A 12,520-nucleotide genomic window follows, 5' to 3' on the forward strand; every position below is an offset into this window, starting at 1 on the left:
GAAGAAGGAGGAAAAGGACAAGGCACACCCAATTTCCTCCATCTTGTCCCCTTTGAACCCCTAATCTAGAAACCTAAAGTTTTACTTTTGCACTCGTGCCACACTTAACTATTACTCGTATCAAACACTCAGAGCTTGTAATTCATCCTGTAGGATTGAACACTCTTTTCCATGGCCAGAGATCACAGACAGTGTCTCTGGGGGCTCTGTACAGGGGGTTCCTGACCCCTGCCAGGGTCCCAGACCTGCCAGGGCAGCCAGAGGGAAGCCCTGGATTCCCACACTGTGGAGCTTCTGTCTTCCTCTGTCTCTCTTTCCTCTCCTGCTAATGCTCTTTATATGGAACATTTTTGGGTACCTGAACAACTTAAGTGTTTAAGGCTTTCCAGGCTAAATAGGCTAGTGAATGAAGTTACTGCTATGACAAGTGCTTTGTGTTGGATTGGTTTTGTATTAAATGCTTTTCCAAAGTTTCTTGTTTTTTGTACTTTACCAGTGAAATTTTGGGGGTCCTGAATGGGCGCTGAGGGGCACTTGGGGATCCCGGAGGGTCTGGGGGACACTTGTGGGACAGATGGGGGCGGATACCGAGGGTCTGTGGTGCGCGGGGCATGATGGGCGTTGTAGTCCCGGCTTTAATGGGGCTCTATGGGGCCGCAGAGCATGACGGGAGTTGTAGGCAAAAGTAAAGATGGCGCAGGCTCCAGGCACCGCCCCCAAGGCCATGATCCCTGGCGCTGATTGGTTGGAGGCTGTGATGGGCGGGAGCCTCGGCAAATGGGAGGCAGCACAGGCGGGAACAGCCCATTCAACCCCTCCAGTCCCTCCCAGTACAGCCCAGTTCATCCCCAGTACAGCCCAGTACAGCCCCAGTGCCCCTCCAATCCCTCCCAGCACAGCGCAGTTCATCCCCAGTACAGCCCAGTACAGCCCCAGTGCCCTTAAAATCCCTCCCAGTACAGCCCAGTTCATCCCCAGTACAGCCCAGTACAGCCCCAGTGCCCTTAAAATCCCTCCCAGTACAGCCCAGTTCATCCCCAGAACAGCCCAGGAGAGAATTGGAGGAGCAGGTACGAATCCTACACCCAGGGAATGTGCCCCAAGAGTGTTTGAACCTCAGCAAGGACAATGCACAGCAGCGACACAGCGCAGGGGATTTCTCTGCCAGTGTGCAGGAGTCAGGACTCTGGGTCTGGGCTGAACACTGCAAAGTTCCCGTGTTTGGACAGAGGAAGGGGCTGTCCCCGGGGCGCGCGGGGCTCGGCCGTGGGGCGAGCGGGGAACGGACACGCGGACAAACGGCCTCGGTGCTTCAGTTGCAGAGGCAGCAGCGGCGGCGGCGGCAGCAGCGGCGGCAGCAGCGGCAGCAAAAGCAGTTTTTCTCTTCTTTCTCTTTCTCTCCGGCTGTGGGACACCTTCCTCTCGGTGTCCCTCACCCGCTGTCCCTCCCCTCTCCCCGCCTCCTTCTACACCATGCCGGGACGGGCCATGCCCCCGGCCCGCCCCCGGCCCCGGGCGGGGCTGCCCCGTCCCCAACCCCGCCCGCCCCGCCACGGTCTCGCCTCCGCCCGGCTCTGGGCGTGCTGGCGGTGGCGCTGCTGGGCGGGCATCAGTGCCTGGGGCTGGGGCATCGCCGCCCTTTGGCTCCGCCTGGCCCGAGCCCGGCCCCGGCCCCGGCTCCTCCCGGGCCCCGCGGAGGACACACGCGGCACGGCCGCTGCCGCCTCCGCCGCGGCTTCCCCGGCCCGAGCTCCGCTGCTCAGCAGCGCAGCCGCCGGCCCCGAGCCTCCCGTGTCCCGGTCCCGAGACCGAAGGCCTGGGGATGGCCGGCCCGGGGTGGTTGAGGGGCGCTCGGGGGCCGCTCCTGGCCCCGGGCCGAGCGCTGACAGCCGCGTCCCGCCCGCAGGGAAGGCGCAGGAGGCGCTGCAGCAGCGCTACCGAGTGGGTTCGCTGCTGGGGCGCGGCGGCTTCGGCAGCGTCTTCGCAGCCACGCGGCTCTCGGACGGTGCCCCGGTGAGCGGCGGGGCCGGCGGCGGGTGCAGGGGGAGGAGGAGGAGGAGGGGGATGGAGGAGGAAGAGAAGGAGGAGGAAGAGGGAGGAGGAGGAGGAGGCGGAGGAGGAGGAGGAGGAGGAGGGAGGAGGAGGATGGGGCTCAGCAGGGCGGGCGGCGAGCTGAACCCGGTGGTGCCTTTGGTTTGCAGGTGGCCATCAAAAGGGTGCCACGGAACCGCGTCCGGCACTGGGACGAGCTGGTGAGTGAGCGGGGCCAGCGGGAACAGCCGGGCCGTGCCGGGCGGGGATGAGGCGAGGCCCAGCATGGGGGAAGCCACCAGGACCCCTCGATGGGGAGCGGGCGTGGGGCCAGCGCAGGGCGCAGAGCATCCCGGGCTGGCTGAGGGGTTCCCCAGCCCTGGCAGGACATCAGTCCCACTGGTGGCACCGTGGTCCTCCCGCAGCCCGATGGCACCAGCGCACCCCTGGAGATCGTGCTGCTGGACAAGGTGTCCACTGGCTTCCCTGGTGTGGTCCAGCTGCTGGAGTGGCTTGAGCTCCCCAACAACATCGTGATGGTGCTGGAGCGGCCGGAGCGGTCTCAGGACCTCCTGCATTTCATTGGGGCACGGAGGTTCCTGTCTGAAGAGGTGGCACGGCAGCTGTTCCGCCAGGTGCTGGAGGCCGTGCGGCACTGCACCAGCCGAGGGGTCCTGCACCGCGACATCAAACCAGAGAACATCCTGGTTGACCTGGCCACTGGCCAGGCAAAGTTGATCGACTTTGGCTGTGGCACCTACCTGCAAGACACAGCCTACACTCACTTTGCAGGTGAGCCTGGGCAGGGGTGTGCTCCCGGTCCCGCCACCTCATGGCCCAACATCTCACAGGCCTAGCTGGGTGTGGCAGTGAGGATTCTCCCTTTTGCTGTCAGTCAGGGTACTGAGCCTTCCCCTGAGTTGCTTTTGAGCGGGGCTGGGTGGGGAGGCATCTTCCAGCCCCACTGGCAGCCTTTGCCCACCACTCTGCCTGGGGCTGGGGTTGGAGCAGCAGCAGCCAGCCCGACAAAAGCACCCGTGGGTGGGGGTAGCATAGGAGGGAGCCAGAACCAGTGCACCAGCCAGTTTGGTGTGCAGGTGAGAGGAAGGGCTTGGGCTGCTCCACTCACCTTGTTTGCCTTGGCTTCATAATATTTCTAGGGCACTGCAGGCAGGGAGGATAAGGAGATGATTTTTCCCCCAGCCCTTAGTGGGTTTTTGCTTTGCCTGTCACGGTCAGGCCTTGCCGGGGCTTCTGCTGCCCTCTTCCAACACCAGTGGCTTCTTGTCCAGCCCTGAGTTTGTACACATGTCCCAGGTGCTGGCGAGAGTGCAGCAGTCGCCCCGTGTGCCACTGGGGCGGCCCCTGCACGCCCAGGGATGCTGGGGCCAGGCTCTGGGAGCAGCAGCATCCCCCTGATGAACTCCATCTGTATTCCATAGGAACACTGTCATACAGCCCCCAGAAAGGACCCACTTGGGCTGGTACCATGGCGAGGCAGCAACGATCTGGTCCCTGGGCATCCTGCTGCACCAGATGGTCTGCGGGCAGCACCCTTTCAGGAGGGGCCGGAAGATCAGCTGGGACCATCAGCTCTCGCTGCCACAGCGGCTCTCTCCAGGTGGATCCTCATCTCTGGCCACGGGGGAATACCAGTGCTGGGAGACAGCAGCAGCTCGTGAGCATCTCGCTCTGGCAGCCGCTGAGGAGGTGGCACATGTCCTGCTCTCCTGCTCTCCTCCACAGCAGGGAATTGATGGGAAAGTTTAGGCACAGCTCTGAGCACAAAAGCAGCATGGCCTGGGCATGGGAAGAATGGGGCAAAGCAGACAGGAGCCTTCTCTAGCTGACCGGTGGTTTCTGGTTTCTCTGCCCAGAGTGCCAAGATCTTATCAGGTGGTGTTTATCCATGCACTTCTTGGACAGACCTTCATTAGAAGACCTGTTCTATGATCCTTGGATACAGGATATTCACCTGCCATAGAAAAAGGGAGAGAGCCACATGCACACTTTGCTCCAGGGCCCTGGTAAGTTACAGGTCCACACATGCCCTGGCAATCAGAAGCAAGGAAACACAGACTTTTTTCCCTGCCCTTTATCAATGCACTGGGATTGTTGGGTGGGAACACGCAGCCCTTGTGCTGGAGCTGAGCTGCTCTGCCCAGCACTGGTGGCTGCCATCCGAGCTGGTTTTGCTTGTCCTGGTTCCCTGACAGCTGGGGCCCTGGGCAGAACCCTGACAGCCTGGTCTGACCCCCAGGGAAGGAGAAGGAGTCCTTGGAGAAGCTGTACCAGGTGGGGCTGCTGCTGCTGCTGCAGACAGCGACGACAACATCAAGGATGACAACCTCTTCCTCAACCTGGCCACTGGCAGCTGAAGATGATGGACTTCTGGCACCGTCTTCAAAGCCAGGCTCCACAGCGAATTCGCAGATGAGTCCACAGCCGGGGAAATGCTCCCAGATTTGGGCATTGCTCAGACTGGCTGGGAACAAAAGTTTCTCCCTTTGCTGGGGGGCAGATGCAACTTCAGTCGGCTGCCCAGCTGCTTTTTGGCAGGGCTGGGGGCATGGGCTGGGGTGGATACAAGATGGGAGTTGGCTCCTGGCCCTGCCAACAGCCCCCAGCACCCAGCATGGCCTGGGCTGAGGCTGGGGCTGGGGCTGGGGCAGCCAGCCCGGCACAGAGAAACCCCCATGGCGGGAGCAGAGGTGGGACTGCAGAACCTGTGCAGGGGCTGCTTTGCTTTGCAGGCAAGGAAGGGCTTGGGCTGCTCCACTGCCCTTGTTTGCTTTGGGATCACCGTTATTTTGGGGGGCAGTGCAGGAGGGAAGAGAGAAAGTGTGGCCTTCTCTCCCCTTTGGGTGGGATTTTCCCTAGCATGTAGGGGTTGGGCCTTCCTCAGACCTCTGACAGAGATAAGAGTTTTTTTCTTGTTTCCCCTTGTCTCTAATCTCTTTTCAACAGTTTGTTGTTTGTTTTTCTAGAGGAAGCGTTCTATGTAAGGTCCAGTCGGGATTGGGAAGTGCCTGGGAGCAGCTGCAGCGTGGATGGGCCGTGCCCTTGGAGAAGGCTGAGGACATCGTTTGGGACCAGCTTTTCTCCCAGCGGAGGATGGCGTGAGGTGAGTCCCCATCTGCTTGGCATGGTGGGATCAGAGCTTTTGGGAGACGGCAACAAGCACAAGGAGGCTCCTGCTCTGGGCAGCTGCTGAGGGGCTGGATGTGCCGTGGCTGGCTGCAGGCTGGGAATGTCCTGCCCTCCTGCTCTGCTCCCAAAGGCAGCAGTGATGGGCAGCTCTGGGCACAGCTCTGGGCACGGCCAGCATGGCCTGGGCTCTGTGGGCAGCTGGGACAAGGGGACAGCAGCCTTCAGCTGACGGGGCTTTCTGGTTTCTCTCCTTGCAGCCGGGCTCTGCGGGTGCTGAGGCTGCTCTGGGCTCTGCCAGGGCTCTGCTGGGCTCTGCCCCGGGCACAGCTGGGCTGGCTCTGCCCTCACATTGCTCTGACAGCTTTGCATCAGACGAGCCCGTTGGAGCACAGTGCCTGAGCTTTCTGCTTTGGCAGGTGAGTGAGACTCCCCTGCAGGCCAGGAGATTGCAGCTGGGGACACACATCCAATTGGCAAGGACCCAAACTCTCCACAGCCCCAGCTGAACCCCTGAATCTCCGCAGGAACGCCTGGATCTCCACTATTCATTCTTCATTTCTTTTTGGCTGGAATTGTGCAGTTGCACTTTCTTCCTCCTCTAGAAGTGCCATGAGTGGGCCAAAGCTGGCAAGTGAGCCGTGTTCCTGAGGCAGTGCAGTCTGGAGCTATGGATGGAGAATTGCCCTTCCCACTTCCAAACCAGAGCAAAAAGCCGTAAGTGGGATTTTTCATCCGTAAGAAACCCCTGACAATTTCAGAGGGAATGTGCAGCTCATTCACAGAGTGAGAAGGAAGGTCATCTTCTAAAGGATTTGAGGCTTGACAGAGTTTAGATTCCCAGTCCTGCCTGGAGCTGGAAGGGCCCCAATCAATTTCCTATTGCTTTGACGGCAATTTAAAATAACAATGTTGGAAGCAAACCCCAAAAACTTTAAGAAAGGCTGCTGAGGTCAGTAAGATGGATCCATGCCATCAGCACATTTACAATTAACTGAGTTCTTTTTTTAAAAAGATCATTTACCTCTTAATGCAAAGTTACAGAAGTTGTTTCACTAACACTTGGATTTTATTTGTATCTTTTACAATTCATCTAATTGTATTTTTTTTCTTTTTCCTTTTTTTTTTTCTTTAAGTAGAGGTCCTGGCCCTCTTCCAGCCAAAGGGGAAAGGGCCCCACCAAGCCTTGTTACCCACAGACAACATGGTAAAGCTGAACACTAAAGGACCTTGGGGGCATTATTCTGGAATTAAAAAGTTGCCAGCTCCATGGACAACAGAATTATTGTTCCTAACCTGAATGACATTGAGCAAAAAGAATGAAGAACGGTGTCACTAAAGTACTACTGATGTTTGCCAAAACACCTCCAGAGTTTCACCAAGAGATCAGTCATCAAAAATGTTTTGAAAATTTAAAGACCAAGGTAGCCAAAGCACACAGTGTCACTAATTGCTGGGTATGGTCTCAGCTGAAGTTGGTAGGAATGGGGTTCCCTTGGAGGGCCCACCCTGTGGGGTGGCCAGAACTCTGTCAATGGGCTCTGCCTCGTAACGGAGTCAATGAAGGGACAGTTAGAGAAACCTGTGCTGTGGGACACGGGAATACAACGATCAGTGTGACAGGATTCACTCAGATTTCCCGTCAGGAGAAACCAAACCCTGTTACAGTTATAGAGGCTACAGTGTCAGAAGATTTCTGTGCTTTACCATCACTCCCAATGTCAGTAGAACTTGGGGTGCTGCAGCTGGTCAGTGTCAGTGTCACACCGCTCCCAGCTGCAGGGCCCCCATTTAGGGTCCTTCAGCAACGACCACACGGAAGACTTAGGGCCCAGAGAACATTTTCCACGTAAAGATTGCCTTGGGTTTCCAAAAGCAAAGGATTCTGGTTCACCCTGTGCCCCATGTGCGCTGCCCCGTCCCGTGGAGTTTACATGAATGAGCTGACGGGATTATTAGAAGAGGTAGTAAATGATACTGTTAAAATGTCCAATAGCACATTGGATTATTAGAAGAGGTAGCAAATGATACTGTTAAAATGTCCAATAGCACATCCTATGAGCTCCAACAAACACAAATGGGGACTCCAGAGAACCGCATGGCCTTGGATTATCTGCTTGCTGGCCAAGGAGGAACCTGGGCTATCAGGGGACGGGGATGTTGCACTGCTAGCAGTGATGGGTTTGAAGGCCAACAGGCAGGAATCACCTTGACAGAAAGAGCAGTAGAAGAGTGGCAGAAGAAAATTCTTCTTGGTGGGATTGGCTTCGTGGCTGCCAAATTAGAGGCTGCTGTGAAATGCATTGGTGGCAGGGCCTGTCATCATTGCAGTGTGTGCACTTGGTGAGTTGCTGTGACACTTTGTGCTGGGAAGTGGAGTATTGAGACCTTTCTTAAAAGAGACAGTCTCAAGAAAAGAGAGGCTTTTGATAAACAACAGAGAATAGCAACTATTTAGGCATGTTTTAAAAGGAACGTGAATAGCTCTGAGTAATGAAGTTAAACTGCACTTAATTGTAGAACAAGAGGAGATGCCTTTATGCCTAATACCTAAATCTAAGCTGTGTTACTGAAAGAATTATTACAAAGGTTGTAGTTGATTGTAGGTCTCAGGACCGATCAAAGTACCAAGGCCTGAACAGGTTGTGATCAAGGCCTGAACAGGCCCTGAGGCAAAGCTCACCACTAGATGAACCTTCCAAGCAAATGTTGTATTTGTATCCACTCATTAAGGAAGCATGATTAACAACACGATCAATGCATGTGTTCCTTGATAAAACATGGATTTATCTTTCTGTATTTAGAAACAGACAAGGCCCCATCTGGCCTTGTTTGGGGGTGAAGGATCAAAGTCAACTCCCTTGGTTCCTCCTTCAGCCCTGGCCAGGCTTTGGGAGAAAGCAGTCAGGAGAATGAAAGCAGATGTTCTCGAAGTGGCAGTGATGCCAGCTTGTTTGTTTAACAGTGTAAAAGCTGGGTCCTCTCACAGCTTTGGAGCCTCATTGCCTGCAGAGGTGGAGGCACCTGCAGGAATTCCCAGTGTCTGGGAGTGGCTCTCCAGTCCTTGGCTTCCCCCAGCTGATGTGTGGCTGTGGATGATGGTAAAGCCTGAGGCTAACTGGTGATGGATCTTTCCTTAATCACTCCAGGCAATCTCTGGTAGCAATGACTGGATGCATTGCTGAGCTTCTTTTGTAATGCTTTGCTAATGATGATGTGCTTTGCTGAGCTTATCCTTTTGTAATTCTTTGCAGCTGTGCATGATATAAATGACACAATTCCTTCAGTTGGTGTCTGTGTCTTTGGTGCTGACCCTGCCCACTGGTGAAACAGGGCCCCCTCCAGCCTAAGTGTTACCTGGAAAGACAAAACCCATCACTCCAAATGTCCCCCCTTCCTCCTTGTTCCCCCCACTTTTTACCCTGAGTGTGATGCCTGCCCTATGGTCTGGGGTATCCCCGGGGTCAGTGGGGGTCACCTGTCCTGGCTGTGTCCCCTCCCAAGCTGCCCCGCAGCCCCAGCCCCTCTCCAGCGTGGCCAGAGGAGGGGCAGGCCAGGCTTTGGCTCAGTGGGAGCTCAGCAAGAACAAAAGCATCTCTGTGTGCCCAGCCCTGTGCTCAGCACCCGGCCCAGCAGCAGCGTCTCAGTGCCAGGGTCTGTGCCATCAGTCCCTGCCAGGGGTTTCCATGGCACCTGCCAGGCCAGGTGACCCAGGTGTGGTGTCCCAGTGAGGGCTGCCATGCAAACAGTGCCCAGCACTGCCCCTTTCTGTCTGCCTGACCTGGCCTTGGCCCTGGCCCTGCTGTTTGCTGCAGGTTCCGCGGCGCCTGACCGGCCCACGCGGCACAGGGCAGGCGGCCACGGCACAGACCCACAGCAAGGGCTCCCCTCTGGCTCTGGGCAGTGACACCAGCCCTGAGCAATGGGCTGGCGCACTGGGGTCAGTGCGGTGTCCATGGCAGCAGTCCCTTGCAATGGCCCAGTGCAGGTTGGGATGATGATCCACCCTCACAGCCGGCCCAGGGCAGGTGTGCGGTGCCCTTCCCCACAGCCTGTCTGCACAGAAGCACTTCCAGGGCTCTCTGCATTTCCCTTCCTTCACTCTGGAGTCACTCACACACCTCCCAGTGACCCACTGGGAGCTTTGAGCTGCAAGGAGTGCAAAGCTGGTCTGTCCTTCAGGAGTGGCTCTCATTCTGCCCTGAGCCAACTCTGCATTTGTGTTCATTGCAGATCTTCCTGTGTGTCTACATCATTCCTTGCAGGGCTCTGCCTTGGGGAAGGGGAACCTCCTTGGAGGTACCTAGGGCTTGGCACACACTTGAGGAGTGTGTCTGTTTTAAATGGGGAAGTTTAAGAGTTTTAGATTGCTTCAAAAAATAAAAGAAGAAAACCCCTCTTTGCCTGAGCGCAGCCAGTTCTCCAAGCACAGCAGGTCCCAGGTGACTGAGCAGAGACAGGACGGGCTTGGGCTATGTGGGGCAAGGTTGTCCACACTGCCTCAGGTCTCCAGGCACAGCTTCTCTGACTAGGCCAGACATCCTCAGGAGAGTCCCTGGGCCAATATCAGTGGCTGAATGCTGCAGTCACCTCTGCTCTAAATAGAACAGTCATAAAATATACTCTTCAAAGGGGAACGTGGATTTATTGGAAGCTCTTGCAAATAGTTTTCCATCAGTATTGTAGGAAACCTCCTGACAAAGAATCTCCAGGGTCTAATTCCAGCAGATAATTGGAGGCCATGATTGCACAAACCTCTCAGGACCCCAAGGCAAAAGCCCAAGTCCTTTGAAAAACCTGCCATCCCTGGGGGCATGAAGGAGGGCCCAGGGCCATTCCTGACCAAGGCTCCCCAGGGCCTCTTCCCAGCAGCTCCCTGAGGCCAGGAGTGCAGGGAGGCAGAGGCTCTGTGTAGGCAGCTCAGCTGCTGAGCAGAGCCTGGGCTGGCTGGAGGCAGCAGAAAGGCCAAGGCCTGAGCCCCAGCCCCAGGGAAGGCAGATCCTGTCCCTCCCCGCCTGCTCAGGGCTCTGCCGGGAGCACTGGCATAGGGAGGGATGCTGAGGGCAGGACAAGGGATGGCAGTGCCCAGCCTGGCTGGGGCTGTGCCAGGAGGCCCCAGTGCCTCAGGACAAGGTGTCTCCTCCTCACAGCCCTTGGTGGCAAGACGCTGCTGTGTCCCAGGGCACCAAGGCCTGGCTTCTCCTGGCCACTGCCAGCCTTGCCAGGGCCCTTGGCCATGTCCAGCACAGCTTGTCCTGCGCTGTCCCACAGCTGCTGCTGTGTCCCTGCAGGCTGCACACTCCCATCTCGCTGCCCCCCGGGCCCTGCCCTGCCATTGCCAGCTCTGCCCTGCCCCTGCCATGCCCAGGGCTTGTCTGAGTTGTCGAGAAATCACAGTTTCCCTTTTTCTGCCAACCAAGGCTGTTGGTGTTTCTGTGTTGGTATTAATGAGAAGGGTAAGGGTTAGGGTAGAGTGTGGGTTTAGGGTTAGGTTAGGGTGTGGGTTTAGGCTTAGGGTTAGGTCAGAGTGTGGGTTTGTGGTTTAATGGAGAGCAAAGTGGTGTCTGAATTCAATTGATTTTAAGTTTTTCTTTCATGGTATTTTGTCTGTGAAAAGTCTGAAAATCAAGGACATCTTTTTGGAATCTACTATCTTTTCCCTTGATCATAGCCAAGTGACCCTTCAGAACTAAGCAAAAGCATGAACTCTTTTGGCCATTTTTTAGAGGGAGGAAAAACCAAGCCCAAACCTGTTTTCTGAATCCTCTGGAAAATCTGACTTATCCAAGAAAACATGATTAGGAATGTATTGATTTTCTGTTTTGTCATTCATTCAGACACCTGTGAAGTCAGATCAGTACTGCTCTCTTTAATGACTTATGACACAGCTGATTGCCATTCAATCTCTTGAAATCATGGCCTCAGCTTTCAATGATATTTTGAATATGAGACTTTCCATTTCAGGGAGGAACAGAGTGCATTTGCACAGTTCCATTATGGGTGGTTTTTTTTCAACACACAGATTCTCTCATTTCCCATTCTTTAGCCTTAACCATTAAAGTAAACCATCTGCTTTGGAAATGCAACTCCAGTGTAACCCTTTCTACTATTTTGCTTAACTTATTTTTAGAGGCTGAAAATATTCAGTTGTAATTTGCTTTATAGAATTCTTTGTCACTGTGGGAGCAGAAAAAGATCACAGGAATTTCTCCCATCATCGATTTTACATTTTTTTAAATGTTATTATAAAGACTATTTATCAATATTTAATTTTTGCTTTCTGTGTAACTTTATTAAATCTGTACTTTAAAACGGGCATTACCTAGCAGGCTTTCAGTTCAATGACAGCAGTTGCTTTTCAGCAGGCTAATTTTCCTGTAGGACTAAACAAGGAAAGTAACTTAGGAAATTGATTTTTCTACATTGTTGCAGTGTAGGAATGGTATTCCCCAGTTTTGTGCTCACACTGATACAGCTCAGACCAGGTGTCACTCACTGACTTCCCCACCACTTTTCCTGTGGCAGGAGGAGAGAAGAGCACAAGTAGGTAAAGATCATAGGTTGAGGTAAGAACAATTTACTAGAAACAGCAGTGAAAAAATCCCACAAACGGTAATAACAACACTAAAAGGAGAGTGTACAAGAGGTGAACGAATCACACGTGATTGTTCACCATACAGAACTTGGCACACCCCACTGCGGCTTCCGGGGGTCACTTGCGGTTGTCCCCAATCCCTCCCCGGCCCCCCTGGGACCCCTCCGGCTCGCTGTCCCCTCAGGGGACCGGGGTTTGCCACTGTCCCGCTGCACTGGGCTCACCAGGCAGCGGCTGGGTTTGCACGGTCTGAGCGGCTGTGCGCCTCGGTTGCCGCAAGGATTCGGGATAAAGAGATGAAGAGAGGTCAGTTGTGTGCAGTCCAGAGAGATTGTATTGCCTGAATGGTTGCAGGGACAAAAGACCCTGGGCTACTGCCCAGATACAGTTTTATACAGCAAAATTAAGATATAAGGTCTAACCAATAGAGACAGTGTCCAGCATGGGCTCATCAGAACCACCCCAGGGGTCAGGTCCAATGGGAACTGCTCAGGGGTGGGGAAAAAGGGGTTTACAGCAAAATGCTGAAGCAAAACTTTCCTGAAACAATGGGGCATACATAAATGTATCTTTTCATCAGTTTCCCATTCCCAAGGCCTTTCTAAAACCCTTTCTCCACACTACCGCGCCAGCGCGATAGCAACACCCCACGATTTACGGCACACCGGTGGAGGAAGAACAAACCCTTTCCATTTCCCCCTGCCACGTGGCAGGTGATAGCCAGTTACCCCAAGGTCCTGGCTGTGC

General features: G+C 54.9%; 1 long non-coding RNA gene across 1 annotated transcript; it reads left to right on the forward strand.

The window, feature by feature from the left end:
* Positions 1 to 4,602: 4,602 nt before the first annotated feature.
* On the forward strand, positions 4,603 to 8,464 carry LOC140680837 (uncharacterized). Its single transcript, XR_012052217.1, has 4 exons — positions 4,603 to 5,155; positions 5,439 to 5,597; positions 5,784 to 5,895; positions 6,318 to 8,464. It is a non-coding gene; the product is annotated as an uncharacterized lncRNA (long non-coding RNA).
* Positions 8,465 to 12,520: the final 4,056 nt, after the last annotated feature.

The sequence above is a fragment of the Taeniopygia guttata genome, chromosome 29, assembly GCF_048771995.1.
Source record: "Taeniopygia guttata chromosome 29, bTaeGut7.mat, whole genome shotgun sequence".
In the NCBI taxonomy this organism is placed as follows: domain Eukaryota; kingdom Metazoa; phylum Chordata; class Aves; order Passeriformes; family Estrildidae; genus Taeniopygia; species Taeniopygia guttata.